Raw genomic sequence first — 18,141 nt, 5'->3', positions numbered from 1 at the left:
TTTTGAAGTATTTGCATTATACTTACCTATTCCATAACCCTAATCGAAAATTCAAAATCCAAAATGCTCCAATAAATATTTCCTGTGAATGTCGTGTTGCCACCCAGAACATTTTGGGTTTTGAAGCACTTTGGATTTCTGATGTTCAGATTAGGTATACTCAACCTGTAATACTTTTGGGGGAAAGGATTTCCTGATCTTCTCATCTAGTCATAACTGGAAGTTCTGTCATCTGTGTATTTTTACGAGAATTTATGTTCCAAGTGCTTCTAGCTCCAAATGCTCAGCAACATAATATGTATTGAGATGCCAATTCAGTCAAAAAACAGTTAAACTACCACTTGTCTTATAAAGACAAAACATTTAGGTTACTGAATAGTTTCCTTTTTTGTATTGAATAGACTCTATGTTTTAGCATGGTGATGAAACAATTACTGAGATTGGCTACGTAATTTAAGTAAACAAAAAGATATATTCCAGCACTTCTTATGTGTTCAATACCACAGGAAATAATGGATGAATAAATCATCATTGCTGCCCTAAGGATCCTGTAGACTAGGCAGTAGTAATGTGCTGCCATTGAACCTTTATGGCACTGTCATATTTTTAATTATGTAGTTACTTGTGATTCATTTAATATGAATATCCATAAAATCTGTGAGGTTAGGAACCGTGATAATATTGTTTACTTCCGTGTTATAAGCATTTCCTAGCACAGTGTTTGGAACATAATAGACACTCCGTAAATACTGTTTGAATGAATCAGTGAACAACATGTCATGGAAATATAGGGTAGAAGGAAATTATTTCCTACAAAGAGGACCAGAAAAGTCAGGGATTAAAGGAAAGGTTTCCAGTGAAAGGAAACAATATGATTGTTTAAAGTCAAAGAGTTAGAAAAGACCCAGAAATATTTGAGGATCTGTAAGGTATTTTCTAGGGCTGTAGCGTAGGAGTCATAGTGATGAGTCAAGGAAGAAAAGAGAATAAGAAGAAGAAAGTTAAGGGGAGATGAGTTTGGAGAAGCAAGTGGAAGCCAGGGTCTTTCTGACAAACTAATGACATTTTAAAAAGTCAGGGTTTTATTTTAAAGTAGGTAATTAGAGTTGGCAGTATGGAAGATGGAGTGGATACAGAAAAGAGTAAATAATATGTATGCAAGCTGGGCAAACCTAGTGTACAATATTTGCATAGCCATCTGTATTATGTAGAGGATCCTCCTAAAAGCTGACCTGAGAGAGAGAGAGAGAGGGAGAGAGAGTGTAATGTCACTGAGATATATATTCTTTAATTTCAAAATTTGCCTTGGAATTTTTGTTAAATAGAGCCACATGGTCCTCCCTTTATATCCTTGTGACAGCATAATTCTTAATATTAACAATTCTAACAATATGAAATTACATCAGTATGACACATTTGCCTTTTGGAAGTGTGCTCATATTAGTGCCATATTTGATTTTCACAAAAACTCACAAGATAGAGACAGCTTTTTTCATTGTACCAATGTGAAGACTATCCTAATAAAGGCTAAAAGATCAGCCTATGGTTTCATAACCAGTACAAGTTAAGATGCAACATTAGAACACTTTTTGAAGTCTAAACCCCTTCTAAAGGTAGCATGCATCCATGCATTTTAGTACTAATTTGACTGCTTTTGCTTTTTGTAACTAATGTTTCTTATAAAAGTTTTATAAGAAAGTTTTAACTTTGAAATAACAACAAGGTTAGCATTTGCTTCTTTGAAATTGCTCTTTTGAAGTATTTCCACAGTGTAAAAAGTTGAATAAAGAATTACCTAGATAATAGATTATGAATATAATATTTGTTAAAATTAAAATGTTGGTTATTATCCAGTACAATAAAGCACCTGTATTTTAGACCTTTTACAAAACCCAAGGTACATTTTTTTAAAGGGAAAGAACAAGTGAGCACAGAGAAAAAATAACATTGGGTTGGCAGCACAGGGATCATCTTATATGTTTAGAAGGTGAGAGTAAGATCAAGAGAAGCAGAGGTAGAAATGCAAAATGCAGATGAAAAATGTCAATATTACTGAGCATCTTTTGAGAAAGATATTACATGCTTGTTTATAATGGTTTCATATGGAATATCTTTTGATGCAGTAAACCACATTGAAAATATTCTCCAGTTAATATAACACAATGAAAAACTTCTACCATGGGATTTTTACAATTAATAGACATTATACTAAACATTCTTGAGATCTCTTTAAAAGTTGATTGCTTGTACTTTAAAATTCGATGTATTGTGTGAAATCAAGTCAAAGGGTCAGAAATTCAAGGTGAAATTAGGAAAAAGTTAAATCCCCAGTAAGATAAAACACTTGCAAAATTAACCCAAGAGATGACTGGTGAGTAGATAATTCAATTTGGAAGCACCCAGAGTTTTGATTGAGTCTGAAGGAGACACAAATATAAATTGATTATAAATTGAAAAAGTGAAATCTAATCATTTAACAGGAGAATGAATTATCAGAAAGAAAGCTCCATTAGGGAAAATCAGAGAGCTGGTTGCAGGTTTCCAGCACTGTCTAGGAAAGAGAGTGTCCTGATTAGTAGATTGGAATATTCCAGTACCCATCTCAATAATGGAGATGGGTAAGTACATCAAATTAAACCTTGAGGCAGTGATCATTAAAAAAATCTACTGACTCCCTTTTTAATGATTCTAGGCTCACCAAGGAAAACTCTGATTATGATTTTAATGTATGATATCCATACAAAAGTATGTATATCCTCTAATAGAGACAGAATATGCTGGTTATTAAACTAAACATTCCTGTGTTTATAATATTTACCAGTATAAGCTATTGCATGGGCATTCTGATTTATACTTAAATATCTTATGACTTTAGATAGGGAGAATTAGCCTCACTACTCCCGGTACTACAAGGACACTGACAGAATAGCAGTGTCTAATTGGAAGGAAACAAATATGTCTATATAGAAGGACATGTTGGTGACAACATCCATCTGTTTGCAATTGGTAAAAGAACTAGGTGATGATAGAGAATATGCATATTTTTCCTATTCTCTGTATTGTTTTAATATGAAATTTTTCCTATGGCAATGGTTTTCAGACTTTAGTTTCTGAAGACTTTTTTTTTTGAGGTGGAATCTCAGCCTTGTCACCCAGGCAGGAGTTCAATGGCACAATCTCGGTTCACTGCAACTTCCGCCTCCTGGGTTCAAGTGATTCTCCTGCCTCAGCCTCCCAAGTAGCTGGGATTACAGGCGCCCACCACCATGCCCGGCTAATTTTTTTTTTTTTTTTTGAGATGGAGTCTTGCTTTGTCACCCAGGCTAGAGCGCAGTGGTGCGATCTCGGCTCACTGCCAGCTCTGCCTCCCGGGTTCACGCCATTCTCCTGCCTCAGCCTCCCGAGTAGCTGGGACTGCAGGCGCCTGCCACCACCCCCGGCTAATTTTTGTATTTTTAGTAGAGACGGGGTTTTGCCATGTTAGCCAGGATGGTCTCGAACTCCTGGCCTCAGGTGATCTGCCCACCTCGCCTCCCAAAGTGCTGGGATTACAGGCATGAGCCACCATGCCTAGCCCCTGAAGACATTTTTTAAATTCGTAGGTCTTATTCCCAGAGATTCTAATACACTTGGTCTGGGATGAAACACAGGAATCTGCATTTTTTAATTTTTTTTTTATTTTTTATTTTTTTTGAGACGGAGTCTTGCTCTGTCGCCCAGGCTGGAGTGCAGTGGCAGGATCTCAGCTCACTGCAAGCTCTGCCTCCCGGGTTCACGCCATTCTCCTGCCTCAGCCTCGCCAGTAGCTGGGACTACAGGCGCCCACCACCTCACCCGGCTAGTTTTTTGTAATTTTAGTAGAGACGGGGTTTCACCGTGTTAGACAGGATGGTCTCGATCTCCTGACCTTGTGATCCGCCTGTCTCGGCCTTCCAAAGTACTGGGATTACAGGCTTGAGCCACCGCGCCCGGCCAGGAATCTGCATTTTTAAACATCGTTCTGTATAATTCTCATCCTGAGGGTTAATGAACTATGAGCAGCACTCTGATATAGAGGAAAACTTTCTTAAAAGGTTGGTTCACTGCTGGGCAAAATGTCATGGGTTTCTGTTAGGTTTCTGTTAACTGAATTGAAACATTCTAACCAGTTCTAAGCCTGTGATTGGTCAGAACTGTGTATTCAAACAACAATAAGCATTGCGGAAGTAGCAGGCAGCTTGATAAGAATAACTGATTTGGGTTCGGGCTAGGACAAGACAAAATGGCTGCTGTCTGCACCGCTCTATGCTTGGAGGTGAAGAACAGGAAATAAAATCCTTTGAGGGGGCCCTTGCTGTTCTATAGGAGAAGCAAATAGGTAAGTGTCAATGGCAAGGAGTAGCCTGGGAAAGAGAATCCCATTAAAATCGCCATCATCTTCTCATAGCCACCTCAAAACAATTTAAGTAAAAACAACGTGCCTCTTAAGGAAGTACAAGTGTCCTTTCCAGTGTCCTTTCTCTCAGACCCAGATTACTGCCTCTAAAACTTCTCTGATACAAAATCTTGGAGCTTCTTAAAGAGATGAGCAATTATTTAATTTAATATATGCAGTTAGAATAGGATTCCGGACATAGAGGGAGGGGAAACTAAGAGCTGGAAATTGCTTAAGAGTAGTATAGGCTCACGAGGTCAGGAGATCGAGACCATCCTGGCTAAAACGGTGAAACCCCGTCTCTACTAAAAAAAAAAAATACAAAAACTAGCCGGGCGTGGTGGCGGGCGCCTGTAGTCCCAGCTACTCGGGAGGCTGAGGCAGGAGAATGGCGTAAACCCGGGAGGCGGAGCTTGCAGTGAGCTGAGATCCGGCCACTGCACTCCAGCCCGGGCAACAGAGCGAGACTCCAGTCTCAAAAAAAAAAAAAAAAAAAAAAAAAAAAAAAAAAAGAGTAGTATAGGCGGTCGGGCGCGGTGGCTCATGCCTGTAATCTCAGCACTTTGGGAGGCCGAGGCGGGCAGATCACGAGGTCAGGAGATCGAGACCATCCTGGCTAACACAGTGAAACCCCGTCTCTATTAAAGATACAAAAAATTAGCCGGGCATGGTGGCGGGCGCCTGTAGTCCCAGCTACTCGGGAGGCTGAGGCAAGAAAATGGCGTGAACCCGGGAGGCGGAGCTGGCAGTGAGCCGAGATCGCACCACTGCACTCCAGCCTGGGTGACAGAGCAAGACTCTGTCTCAAAAAAACAAGAGTAGTATAGGCTAGGGTTACAACCAGGAAGTGTCCGAGCTAGCGTTTGAATTAATCAGACTTCAAAGTCTATATACCCCTTCCCTTGATTTTTCTAATTTTAATGTGTATAACAATCAACTGGAGTCCATGTTGAAAATGTAATATGTGTGTGTGTGTGTGTGTGTATATATATATATATATATATATATATATATATATATATAATAGGCAGGTTAATATATTAAAAATAAAAATATGTTTTTAATTAAAAAAAGGCAGGTGGTCAGTGGGTATTATTTGAGAAACATTTTTTCAGAGCGAAGTTGCTCAAACTTTTTAGTCTCAGGATTCCTTTATGCTGTAACACATTACCAAGAATCTTAGAAAGCATTTGTTTATGTGGTAAATAATATCTGATATATAGTAGCTACTGATAGTTGTGGTATTAAAAGTAAAACTGAGAAATGTTTACAATATTTAACCCGTTTGAAAATACCAAGAATAAACCCATTACCTGTTAATCAGGTAACATTTTATAAAATATAATTTTATTTTCCAAATTAAAAACATTTAGGGAAAACAAGATATACTATTGCGTATTTTTACAAATCTCCTTAATGCCTAGCTTAATAATTCTCTTATCTGTTTCTACATTCAGTCTGTTGTGATATGATATTTTAGTTGAAGTATATGAAGAACATCAGACCTTACAAAAATACATGGTAAGAAAAAGGAGAACCTTGGAGACTCCCTGAAAGGATCTTGAAGATCCCCATGGTCATGGGACCATACTTTGAGTCCCTGTTTTGTAGGAATAGCTGTTTTTACTGTCAGAGAGTTCTATATTCATCAGTTTTTTTTGGACAATCAAAGTTTAGAGAAACTGAGGATCATTAAAAATGAATTTATTTCTTAGATTACTTAGGGTGGGGAAAATTATTTTATAAATATTACCACAGTCACTCTTTCATTAATTTATTAGCTTTAAAGTACTATTGAAATATAAAAAAGAAGTGTAGGTGATGGGGAATAATTTTGTTTAAAGAAATTGGGTTTTAGAATAATGATTAGATTGAGGGTAGAGTGGTTTCAATAGGCAGTGAGGAAGGAATACATTAGGTAAACAATTATAGGTAGAAAAAGTGGGAGAGCAGGGACCAATCTATAGTTCTTTGTAGTAGATAGTTGTTTACAATTGAATAAATAACAATAATGGTAAGAAAGTGCTAATTGTAACTTTCTAAAAAGGGTGATTAATTTGCCTGATAAAAGAATATTTTGTTCTGGTCACATACCTCTTCAAATTTTCTTACATTTTTCGTGACTCTAAGTTTTAGTTCTGTAACCTAAAATTTACTGCCATGTCAGTGCAATAACTTTGACAAACATTATCTTATTTCTCATTTTTCTGTGGTAAAAGTGGAAGAACCTGAAAAGGAACTTAGAAAGAAGCAGCTGGGAAAGGTGAGAGGAAAACCTAGAGTGTGTGTTATCCTGGAAGCCAATTGAGGTAAGTGTTTCAAGGAAGAGGGAGTGATCCACTCTGTCAAATTACACTGATCCATGAGGTTAAAATGAAGAATAATCATTGATCATGAGATTTAGTGACATGGAGGTCATTCATAACCTAGACAGGAAAATTCCCTTGGAGTGGTTGAGGTGAAAGTTCCATTGCTATGAATTCAAGAGAAACTGAGAAGAAAGGAGTTGAAAACTTTTTGTAAGTAGCTATTTCCAGGAGTTTTGCTAAAACAGTAAGCAGAGAAATGGAGCAACAGATTTTAGAGGAAATGAGGGTAATACAGATGGTTTCTTTTGGTTTATAAATGAGATAAATAATAGCATGTATTTTTGCTTATTTTTTTGAGAGCTTCAGTGGTGAACTCTCAAGACATTAATCCTTTCCTCATAGAATCCATGATCTAGTTGGGGGAAATTGTGTTAAACAAATGATTACACAAATAATTAGAGTATAACTACCACACCTAACTTTTTCAAGGACATCAAGAAAGACTTCCCTATGTAAATGATACTAAGGTTGCACTTAGGGAGGGAATAGTACTTGAAAAGGTCTTGGGCAGAGGGAATATGGCCTATCAGGGATACTGACAGAAAGAAGCTACTGAGCCTGAAGTATAGACAGAGGGGAGAATGAATTTGGCAGAAGATAAAGAGGAAGAGTTTATCAGTGGCTAAATTATTTAGGTTGGAGTTCATAGATTTAGTTAAGGTCTTTGATTATTATACCATGTACCTTAGGGATTCTTGACTTTTATGTGTTTGGCGTAACAAAAGTAAACTAGCCAAAACTGAAAGGTAAAAGATGGGACAGAGAAAGCAGAAAGGAAAGGTGAATTGCATTACCACTATCCGTACTGCCACACACATGACATTAGGCCAAGTCTATCTGTAGTTTCATCATCAATTATTTTTTCTAATAAATACTAAATGTATTCAGTATTCACAGCATTGAGATATTTCTGTCTAACTGATCAAATCATATAGTAAGCAGGTCCAATTTGTTTGTTAATATGACCAGTAACAACAGATTGTCATTCCCTACCTAATATCTTCCAGTGACTTTCTTTTAATCTCTTAAAAATAATATATTTTCCAACTTTTTCTTATGAAATTTTTTGTTTTTTGTTTTTTTTTGAGACGGAGTCTCGCTCTGTCGCCCAGGCTGGAGTGCAGTGGCGCGATCTCAGCTCACTGCAAGCTCCGCCTCCCGGGTTTATGCCATTCTCCTGCCTCAGCCTCCCCAGTAGCTGGGACTACAGGCGCCCGCCACTGCGCCCGGCTAGTTTTTTGTATTTTTTAGTAGAGACGGGGTTTCACCGCGTTAGCCGGGATGGTCTCGATCTCCTGACCTCGTGATCCACCCGTCTCGGCCTCCCAAAGTGCTGGGATTACAGGCTTGAGCCACCGCGCCCGGCCTTCTTATGAAATTTTTAAGCACTTGGAAAACCTGAAGACTAACACCTACATACCCACAGTAGAGTCAAGAACTTTTATCATTTTGTTCTATTTGCTTTCTCTGTTTTGCTGCATAATTTGAAAGTTACAGACCTCATGATGCTTCATATGCATATATCGCAGCATATTTTGCCTAAAAATAAAGGTATTCTCTGTAATCTCAGTATTATCATATTTAAGCTACTTAAAGTATTTTCCTATCATCTAATGCCTAATCAGTATTAGATATCTTTGATGCCTGCACCCAGTTTTTAACAGTTTAATTGGAGTTTTTATACCATGATAATTATTTATTGTAGGTGTACAGTTTGATGATTTACTGCAAATTTACAAAAGTTGTACAGCCATCATCTTAATCTGAGAACATTTCATCATTCTAGAAAGAAGTCTCTGATACATGGTTTTTTTTTTTTTTTTAATTGAACTAGGATTAAATCACGGTTATATCTCTTTAAAGTTTTTTTCCTAAAATAATTTTTCTTTTATTCCATGAAATTGATTTTTAGAAGAAATCAGCTGTTTGTTTTATGGAATCTTCTACATTCTAGATTTATCTGCCTGTTTTCTCATTATGTCACTTAACTTTTTCCTCTATCCATCCCCCAACTGCCACTCCCAATATTTTCTATTAAAGTCCTGGTTAAACTCATTCTGATATATTTGGAATAAAACCCAAATTTGCTAATTATTTTCCTCCTCTAAAAAGCAAGCCCCATAAAGCCTTCTCTAACACCAGTGTGTGGTTCACAGTAGGATCTCAGTAAAAATTTGTTGAGTGAATGAATGAATCACCTACGTTCAGATTATATATTTTTGCCATCCAGTTTCAACCTCAACTTAAGACATTTTTCCATTTTAAATTTTCTCCCTCTGAGGATGAATACTGAGTGATCCCTCCACATGATTTTTCAAATCATGCCAGTTATGGAAATGTAGTCCTTTTTGATTCCAGTATGATAATGATAATATTAATTAGCACAGTTTTTGATGCTTCTGACCATTCCATGCTATTATTTTCAGTAGCCATCTATAATTTAGTTATGTTAACAAATGTACTCTGGCTTTTGGATTTTAAGGACATGTACATATATATAGACATTTCTAATGTGAGAAAATCTAAAACTCATATAAGTATATCCAGCTTCAATAAATAACTGTATTACTTTTGGCTGTTTCTCAGCCAGTATATTTGCATCAAATTCTCTGTTCTGTTTTCAGAAATACATTAAAAAATTTATGTGGGAGTGGCAGTTTGCAGAAGGCGCTGATACATGTAAAACCAAGTAATGCTATTTAAAGCCATGCACAAATAGATATGTTTTGAATTATGTTCACTGGGAAAAATAGTAAAGAACTCCCCTGGTATTTTGCTTCCTATGCTTAAGGCCTTATCTTTGATAAGTTGTTAGACGAGATGACAAGTGTATCTTGGCACAACTAGATGCTAGGGAATTGTTGACATATTTTAGATTGCAAATCAGTTTGTATGCACAGTGTATTGCCTCAAAGGGCATATTATGGTCCTCTACTATAAAATATATTGCTTTAGTTTAAAACTAAAATGTAGATGAAATTATAAGAAATAAATGGAAAATCCAGTTTGATCTCACCATGAAAGTTTGAAATAATTTTTCTTTTTCTTTTTCTTTTTTTTTTTTTTTTGAGACGGAGTCTTGCTCTGTCGCCCAAGCTGGAGCGCAGTTGCCGGATCTCAGCTCACTGCAAGCTCCGCCCCCCCGGGTTTACGCCATTCTCCCGCCTCAGCCTCCCAAGTAGCTGGGACTATAGGCGCCCGCCACCTCGCCCGGCTAGTTTTTTGTATTATTTTAGTAGAGACGGGGTTTCACCGTATTAGCCAGGATGGTCTCGATCTCCTGACCTCGTGATCCGCCCGTCTTGGCCTCCCAAAGTGCTGGGATTACAGGCTTGAGCCACCGTGCCCGGCCTGAAATAATTTTTCATTTGCATACTGGTCAAATCAAAATAAAATTGATTTTAGGTGTTCAGTGCTGAACAACACTAGCTTAATAAGATTGTAATTTGAAGAACCTTGTCAAGGATTTCTACAAAACTTACAAGACATTTGTTAAATAAGAGCAAGGACAATGGGCAGAGAACATAGGGCAAACCTTATTTGTTTGGGGTGTATTTTTATATGAGTAGTCATATCACACAGATGGAAATAAACTAGTATTTTATTAGATTTGTTTCATGTAAGGTGACCCATGGAATAGAGGGGCTGGAATTTTCAGGACTCGAGGACATTTTGGTTACTTCATGTATAGTCATATCCCACTACATCTGAACATAGTGCTCTAGAGCAAAATCTGTTGTCAAGAAAGAATCAAGAAAGTTGCTAGTGAGTATCCAAAACATATGAAATGCATTTTCAAAACAAGTACCTTCTTGGAAAATGCATATTTGAATTTGGTATTTATGTATATAATGGTTTTCTACAGAGGATTTCCTAAAGCATTGACACTGGAACTATAGAAACTGTTGTTATTTAGTTCATGGCTTCTTGACTAGGGTAAAGTGCTAAAGGGACAAAGCTTGTGAATTTAGTTTCTCTGACAGCCTTTACTCTTTTTATTAGACTATACTCTTAGACTTTCAAATAATTTCATAAGTATATGCAGGACAGATCCATTCCTGCTACTTGAGAAATAAATGGACTTTGTCGATGATGATTCAGTCATATCACCTAGATGTCCGTTATAGTCAACACAGTATTCTATATATCATCTTTAAATAATTCCTGTCTGGTGCCAAGTACTTAATTTAAACATAATATGTGATTGAATGAATTAAAAACATGTTATATATTTTGTAGCTCTGTCCATTGAGAAGGCCTAGAAGAAACAATACCCAATAGCAGTGAGCACACCCAGTGCCAAGGTCTTGTTTCCTATTATAGTAGTAAAAGGAACCCGGGCTCTGAAGAAATGGCTGATTCTAGGGCTAATGCAGGGGTTATACAAAATTATACTGGAGCATCTTGTAGGAGCCAGCAGGTAAGGGAGTACTTAAGAAACAAAATGAGGGAGTTAATGTCAGAGGGACACAGGAGCTAACTAAAAGAGCTTTCCGTGGCCAAAGCTGGAATAGTTTAAGCAACAAAATAAAATTGTATTGAAATATTACCCAAAGTATAAAGTTAATAATCATAAATCCATACTGGTATAAATAAGTGACTTAACACATGGGGATAAATGGAAAAATCTCCTGTACAGATGCGTTCCAGAAAATTTATGTGGGGATATCGCCATCAAGAAGTTGGAATGTAACTTCCCATTCTGTAAGTGTGGGCTGCACATGGTGACTTTTTTCCCAAAGAGTACAGTATGGAAATGGGAAGAGAATAGTCTTAGAGTAGAGAAAGCTGATAAATACTACTTTGGTCAGGTGATCAAAGTTAGTAACCTTAGTGATAAGTTAGTAGTACATACCCTTGATATGATGTGATGAGAATGGTACATTGCCTTTGTGTTATTTCTCCCAAAAACTTACAATCTAAGTATAGCTATGATAAAAAAAAATACTAGACAAACCCAAATTGAAAAGCATTCCAGGCTAGGCACTGTGGCTCACGCCTGTAATCCCAGCATTTTGGAAGGCCAAGGCAGGTGGATCACTTGAGTCCAGGAGTTCGCGATCAGCCTTGGTGACATGGCGAAACCCTGTCTCTACAAAAAAATACAAAAATTAGCCAGATGTGGTTGCACGTGCCTGTAGTCTCAGCTACGCAGGAGGCTGATGCAACAGAATCGCTTGAGCCTAGGAGGCAGAGGTTGCAGTGAGCCGAAATGGTGCCACTGCACTCCAGCCTGGGCAACAGAGTGAGATCCTGTCTCAAAAATAAAATAAATTAAAATAAATATAAAATAAATACTCTATAAAATAAATGTCTGATGATTACTCCTCAAGACAGTAACAGTCGTCAAAAACAAATTCCTCTGCCACAGTTCAGAGGAGTCTAGGAGACATGATGCCTACTTGTAATATGGCATCTTAGATGGATTCCTGGGACAGTAAAAGGACTTAGCTGAAAACTAAGGAACTTTGAATAAGAATGGACTTTAGTTAACAATAGTGTGTCAGTATTGGTTCATTAGTTGTGGTAAATGTTCCATATCAATGTAAGATATTAATGGTAAGAGAAACTAGATGCAGGGGATACAGGAATTCTCTGTACAATATTTGCAAATTTTCTGTAAACCTAAAACTATTTTAAATAAAAAGCATGTTTAAAAAGACATATCACTTGATTGGCATAAAAGCTAAACAATAGTGATGATGTGTTTTTCTGAATACAAAATTCAAAATGTCTTACTATATTAAGGTAAATGAGAGGGTGAAGTGCTCATTTCTTCAAAACAAACATTTGACAAACATTTATACTTGGAGCTTCTACCCTCTCACGTCATTCTTTTCTATCTTATCACTTCCATCTACAATATTTTGTTGCTTCCATAAGCTTTCAGATATCATCCTTAAGATGGCAGAGATTGACTGTTTGTCACTTGACAGTTCTGTAGAGGGAAGAAAGAGGAAGACATATTTTAAATTCTCACATTTTCCTTAGAATGACAAATGCTCCATGACAGAACTATGCTGGAGGGAATATACATGAGAAGAATTGTTTCCACACTGCATGGTTTTCTACCATGTTGATTCCAGTCAGGATAAGAGTGATAATTTCTGCTTCAGAACAGTCATGTTGACAACTAGAATAGGATGTGCTCATGCTTGGCTTTTATTTAGGAAAAAAAGGATATTATATTACACACCATTGCTAGAGCTATGTATTTCATGGAAATTATGATATATGATTAAATTTTCCAAAAAACCCTCTTTATTTTTCATTTATCCTATGACTTAGATTGCACTATTGTTATTTTCTGTATTATCATCCAATGTGAAATGGCCAAACATATTGCGGTAATTAAAGATATTGTTATATGTGAAGATTATCGTCATTTTATAATTTGACAGACCCATTCCTATCTTAAATCCTTTATTTCTAAGATACATTTGTTTCAGCAGCATGGTAACTTACATGAGCTAGTGTGAACAAAGAACATTAAGGATTTTTTAAATAGGAGCCTCATCCAAATGCCCAGATATTTGCGGAAGAGTTGAATGTTTCAGATTAAGGCTTAGAGGAATTGCCAGCTACTTTGAAAAAGATATTTCAATTCAAATTTATGTATCTGTGAGAATTTATCTACAATTATACATCTCAGTGAAAATTCATTGGAATCATTTGTAATCTTTAAATGATGTAGAGGTGGCCTTTAAAATAACTAGTTTTAGTGATATTTGTGGTAGAAACTACATTGTGAAACATTAAAATATCTTTTCTGTGAGCTTACATTTATATTGACATTTGCCTAAGTATGTTTCATAACAGATGGTATAATCACTTTCAAAAAGGAGAAATTGAGATGATTACTAGTTTATAAAAGTGATATGAATATTTTGCACTGTATTCAGCTTGTCCTTTGTACCTCAAGGCCTTAGCATCTGATATTCCTTCTGCTTGGGGCATTGAATCAGTTTTGGCTCTTTTATTACTCCCATCCTGTTTAACTGCTTTTTCTGGCTAGCTCTGGTTTATGCCACAAGTCTCAGATGATATGTCAGTAATTCAGACTTGACCTTCCCTTCTGAATCAGGTCTCTGTTTCTTTCATAGCATCCTGTACTTTTCCTTCATCTCCCCAATCATGATTATGATTATATACTCATTTGTTTCATATTTGTGTAATAACTATTACCTTTACTAAACTGTAATATCCATTGCATAGTATCTGGCACATAATATATGATCAAAAGGGAATTGTAAGAATCAATGAACAAATATTATTATAATATCCAGATTACTAGCATGATTGTCACAATTTACATCTAACCTTTATAGGATTTTAGCATATTTCATGAAAATAAGTAGACATACAGAAAATCAAGTTACTCTTGTTCTATAACAGAAATAGAGAGGGTAATTCACAGTGCTTTTAAAACAGTATTTGAGCAAGAGACTTTGTTGGTGTTACTTTTTCTCTTTTCTCAATATGTTTTATCCTCTAGGAAAGAATCATACAGATTCTTCAGTTCAGAATAACTCCAGCAACACTTACGTGGTGACAACACCCTCTCCCGTTCTCTGCTGTTACTCCAAATTTCAATTACTGGTCTCAAAACTCCTATCCTGTCTTAATCTTAGCAGACAGACGACCTTGGCACCTACCACTGAATGAAAATGAAGGCTATTATGTGAGAAATACTTCATCTTTCTCCCTTTTACCTCCTACCACCCTCCAAAAAATCCTGCATCCATTCCCTTTCTTTATTCTTTGCCTCTGCTCTTGGGAAAAGAAATTCTTTCTACCTCTGAGTTTAATTTCATTCCTTTCTGTTTTCTCTGTGATATTGCCACATTAGCTATTTCTTCTCTTACCTATGTTTTTAAAACATGTTTTCTTTGTACTTTATCCTTCTAGATGCCCTATGAATATGCTCAAGTTTCTTTCATGTAAAAAAAACATAAAAGAATTTTAACTCCGCATCTTTCATGGTTGCCTTCTTATCTCTTTACTTTCCGTATTGACTGTGTCTGTGTACTCTAGGTCTCTGCATTCTCCTTTCAATTCAGTCTTTTAACCCCCTGTCACCTGGCTTCTGCCTTTACCTCTTAGTTGAGATTGCTTTAGCAAAGGTTACTAATGACTTCTTAATAGCTAAGTATAATGGACATTTTCAGATCTGAATTTGACTGATCTGCTGCATTTAATACTGTTGTCTATAACATCTTTTCTATTTTTATGAATTTTTCAAAGGTAAGGACAATACTTGCTTTTTGTAGAAAATTTAAACATTACAGAGTCATAAGGATTCTTACGCTTACCTTGAAACTTTATTCTCCCTGTGTTTCTGTGACTCTTTTCTGATACTGGTCCTGCTCTTACCACTCTGGCTAATTTCTTAGCATATACTTTGTAGGTTTTTCATTCACTGCCAACCCCTTGCATGTTGGTGTTCAATTGGATCCAGTGCTCAAACTTTTTTTCATTTGAAATTTCCCTGAAAAGTAATTTAGTTTTCTCTCATGACCCTAGCTATCACTCAGTGACTGCCAGCTCAGTATCTCTAACTCAGATCACTTTCCAAAGTGCCAATACCCATACATCCTCTTTCTTTTTTTTTTGTTAACCGTCAACAACTTGTTCTTTTATTTTTATTTTTATTTTTTATTTTATTATACTTTAAGTTCTAGGGTACATGTGCATAACGTGCAGGTTTGTTACATATGTATACAAGTGCCATGTTGGTGTGCTGCACCCATCAACTTGTCAGCACACATCCATTCATCATTTATATCATGTATAACTCCCCAATGGAATCCCTCCCCCCTCCTCCCTCCCCATGATAGGCCCCAGTGTGTGATGTTCCCCTTCCTGAGTCCAAGTGATCTCATTGCTCAGTTCCACCTATGAGTGAGAACATGCGGTGTTTGGTTTTCTCTTCTTGTGATAGTTTGATAAGAATGATGATTTCCAGCTGCATCCATGTCCCTACAAAGGACACAAACTCATCCTGTTTTATGGCTGCATAGTATTCCATGGTGTATATGTGCCACATTTTCTTAATCCAGTCTGTCACAGATGGACATTTGGGTTGATTCCAAGTCATTGCTATTGTGAATAGTGCCGCAATAAACATACGTGTGCATGTGTCTTTGTAGTAGAATAATTTATAATCCTTTGGGTATATACCCAGTAGTGGGATGGCTGGGTCATATAGTACATCTAGTTCTAGATCCTTGAGGAATTGCCATACTGTTTTCCATAATGGTTGAACTAGTTTACAATCCCACCAACAGTGTAAAAGTGTTCCTATTTCTCCACATCCTCTCCAACACCTGTTGTTTCCTGATTTTTTAATGATTGCCATTCTAACTGGTGTAAGATGGTATCTCCTTGTGGTTTTGATTTGCATTTCTCTGATGGCGAGTGATGATGAGCATTTTTTCATGTGTCTGTTGGCTGTATGAATGTCTTCTTTTGAGAAATGTCTGTTCATATCCTTTCCCCAGTTTTTGATCGGGTTGTTTGTTTTTTTCTTGTATATTTGTTTGAGTTCTTTGTAGATTCTGGAAATTAGCCCTTTGTCAGATGAGTAGATTGCACAAATTTTCTCCCATTCTGTAGGTTGCCTGTTCACTCTGATGGTAGTTTCTTTTGCTGTGCAGAAGCTCTTTAGTTTAATGAGATCCCATTTGTCAATTTTGGCTTTTGCTGCCGTTGCTTTTGGTGTTTTAGACATGAAGTCCTTGCCCATGCCTATGTCCCGAATGGTACTACCTAGATTTCTTCTAGGGTTTTTATGGTATTAGGTCTAACATTTAAGTCTCTAATCCATCTTGAATTAATTTTCGTATAAGGAGTAAGGAAAGGATCCAGTTTCAGCTTTCTACTTATGGCTAGCCAATTTTCCCAGCACCATTTATTAAATAGGGAATCCTTTCCCCATTTCTTGTTTCTCTCAGGTTTGTCAAAGATCAGATGGCTGTAGATGTGTGGTATTATTTCTGAGGACTCTGTTCTGTTCCATTGGTCTATATCTCTGTTTTGCTACCAGTACCATGCTGTTTTGGTTACTGTAGCCTTGTAGTATAGTTTGAAGTCAGGTAGTGTGACGCCTCCAGCTTTGTCCTTTTGACTTAGGATTGTCTTGGCAATGCGGGCTCTTTTTTGGTTCCATATGAACTTTAAAGCAGTTTTTTCCAATTCTGTGAAGAAACTCATTGGTAGCTTGATGGGGATGGCATTGAATCTATAAATAACCTTGGGCAGTATGGCCATTTTCACGATATTGATTCTTCCTATCCATGAGCATGGTATGTTCTTCCATTTGTTTGTGTCCTCTTTGATTTCACTGAGCAGTGGTTTGTAGTTCTCCTTGAAGAGGTCCTTTACATCCCTTGTAAGTTGGATTCCTAGATATTTTATTCTCTTTGAAGCAATTGTGAATGGAAGTTCATTCCTGATTTGGCTCTCTGCTTGTCTGTTACTGGTGTATAAGAATGCTTGTGATTTTTGCACATTAATTTTGTATCCTGAGACTTTGCTGAAGTTGCTTATCAGCTTAAGGAGATTTTGGGCTGAGACGATGGGGTTTTCTAAATATACAATCATGTCATCTGCAAACAAGGACAATTTGACTTCTTCTTTTCCTAACTGAATACCCTTGATTTCTTTCTCTTGCCTGATTGCCCTAGCCAGAACGATCAACACTATGTTGAATAGGAGTGGTGAGAGAGGGCATCCCTGTCTTGTGCCAGTTTTCAAAGGGAATTTTTCCAGTTTTTGCCCATTCAGTATGATATTAGCTGTGGGTTTGTCATAAATAGCTCTTATTATTTTGAGGTATGTTCCATCAATACCGAATTTATTGAGCGTTTTTAGCATGAAGGGCTGTTGAATTTTGTCAAAAGCCTTTTCTGCATCTATTGAGATAATCATGTGGTTCTTGTCTTTGGTTCTGTTGATATGCCGGATTACGTTTATTGATTTGCGAATGTTGAACCAGCCTTGCATCCCAGGGATGAAGCCCACTTGATCATGGTGGATAAGCTTTTTGATGTGCTGCTGAATCCGGTTTGCCAGTATTTTACTGAGGATTTTTGCATCGATGTTCATCAGGGAGATTGGTCTAAAATTCTCTTTTTTTGTTGTGTCTCTGCCAGGCTTTGGTATCAGGATGATATTGGCCTCATCAAATGAGTTAGGGAGGATTCCCTCTTTTTTTATTGATTGGAATAGTTTCAGAAGGAATGGTACCAGCTCCTCCTTATACCTCTGGTAGAATTCAGCTGTGAATCCATCTGGTCCTTGACTTTTGTTGGTGGGTAGGCTATTAATTGTTGCCTCAATTTCGGAGCCTGCTATTGG

General features: G+C 36.9%; 1 protein-coding gene across 4 annotated transcripts in view; it reads left to right on the top strand.

The window, feature by feature from the left end:
- The window catches only part of FAM133A (family with sequence similarity 133 member A), a 45,051-nt gene that overhangs the window by 17,584 nt on the left and 9,326 nt on the right, over positions 1 to 18,141 (top strand). For 3 of the 4 annotated variants that reach the window (XM_023202927.2, XM_023202929.2, XM_023202928.2), the window contains one exon: positions 6,634 to 6,723. The exons of the other annotated variant lie outside the window; for it this stretch is intronic. The gene's annotated coding sequence lies outside the window, so the exon portion shown is untranslated. The remainder of the gene's footprint in view (positions 1 to 6,633; positions 6,724 to 18,141) is intronic. 4 annotated transcript variants of the gene reach the window in all.

The sequence above is a fragment of the Piliocolobus tephrosceles genome, chromosome 12 (assembly GCF_002776525.5).
Source record: "Piliocolobus tephrosceles isolate RC106 chromosome 12, ASM277652v3, whole genome shotgun sequence".
NCBI classification, from domain to species: Eukaryota; Metazoa; Chordata; class Mammalia; order Primates; family Cercopithecidae; genus Piliocolobus; species Piliocolobus tephrosceles.
This window is presented reverse-complemented; position numbering and strand designations above follow the sequence as displayed.